The sequence below is a fragment of the Mandrillus leucophaeus genome, unplaced genomic scaffold (assembly GCF_000951045.1).
Source record: "Mandrillus leucophaeus isolate KB7577 unplaced genomic scaffold, Mleu.le_1.0 Scaffold647, whole genome shotgun sequence".
NCBI lineage: Eukaryota > Metazoa > Chordata > Mammalia > Primates > Cercopithecidae > Mandrillus > Mandrillus leucophaeus.
In genome coordinates this window covers 964,898-966,685 of record NW_012106997.1, presented here as the reverse complement: position 1 = coordinate 966,685, position 1,788 = coordinate 964,898, and positions in this window count along the sequence as shown.

Here is a 1,788-nt window from a genome sequence, read left to right as displayed (position 1 = left end):
ACCATATGGCTTTTCTTATTTAGCATAATGTTTTCAAGGTTTGTCCATTTGATTGCATATATCAGTATTTCATTCATTTTAATGAACAAATAACAATGCATTGTATAAATGTAGCACATTTTTCATTCATTTTTTCATTGATGGAAAATTGCATTGTTTCCAGTTTTCAGTCATTATAAATAATGCTGCTATAAACAATCGCATACTCCAGGGGTGTCCAATCTTTTGGTTTCCCTGGGCTACACTGGAAGAAGAATTGTCTTAGGCCACGCATAACATACACTAACACTAACAATAGCTGATGAGCTAAAAACCAAAATTGCATGAAAATATCATAACATTTTAAGAAAGTTTACAAATTTCTGTTGGGCTGCATTCAAAGCCCATTGGGCCACGTGTAGCCCATGGGCTGTGGGTTTGGCTAGCTTGACATAGACATTTTGAGTGGATATATGTTATCATTTCTCTTGGGTATGTACCTAAGAGTGAATTTGCTGGTTCATATGGTGGCCATATATTTAATTGCTTAAGAGACTGCCAAACTGTTTTTCAAAGTGGTTGGCCCATCTTACATACCCATCAGCAGTATATGAGTATCCTGATTTCTCTAAATTCTCACCAACACTTGTTACTATCTGACCTTGTGATTCCAGCCATCTTAATGGGTATAAAGTGGTATTTTATTATTGTTTAGATTTGCATTTTTATAACTCATGATATCAAACATTGTTTCATGTGTATATCTTCATTTGTATATTTCCTGGAAAAAATACATTCAGCTGTTTCACCTATTTCTTGAATTGAGTAACCTTTTTATTATTAAACGGTAAGAATTCTTTATATACTCTAGATGGAAAACCCTTATAAAATGCATGTTTTATAAATATTTTCTATTTAGTGAGTTGTCTTCTCACTTTCTTGATGTCCTTTGAGGCACAAAATTTGTAATTCTGATGAAGTCCAATTTACCTATTTTATTCTATTGTTACTTATGATTTTGGCATCATATCTAATAATCCTTTGTGAAATCCGAAGTCTTAAAGATTGATTATGTTTTCTTCAAAAAGTTTTATACTTTTAGCTCCCACGTTTAGGTCTTTAACACATTTTTACTTAACTTTTATATATGGTGCAATACAAGGGCCCAAATTTATTATTTTGTCAGTTGTCTATCCAGTTGGCACAGTACCACCTATTGAAAGCGTTCCTCCTTCCTTTACTGAGTGGTTTTGGCCCCCTTATAGAAAATCAGTTGCCCACGGATGGATGAATTTACATCTAGACTCTCCATTCTATTCCATTTATCTACATGTATCCTTGTGCCAGTATCACACTGTCTTGATTACTGCTGCTTTGTAGTAAGATTTGAGATCAGGAAGTGTGAGTGTGAGTCTCTTATTTTGTTCTTCGTTTTTAGAATTGTTTTGGCTGTTCTGAGTTCCTTCAGTTCCATATGAATTATGGAATCAGTTTGTCAATGTTTACAAACGAGTCAGCTAGGTTTTTGATAGGGACTGTGTTGAATTTGAAGATCATTTGAGGGAGAATTGCACTGACGCTCTCCATGCTCTGTTCAAATGAAGTCCCTTCCGTTGTGAAGTAATTTATGGCTGGCTTCTCCTCTTGGGTAACATCTCTGAGCCAGAGCCCTGGAGCTGGGGAATCTCTCTGAGTGACACCTTGCTCTGGGAGCTCAGCACTTGGTGAAGCAGGTAGGAGAGATATCAAGCAGCATGAGATCATCTCAGCTTGCATAGAACTACTCCCTTATGAGACAAGAAAGGGCTG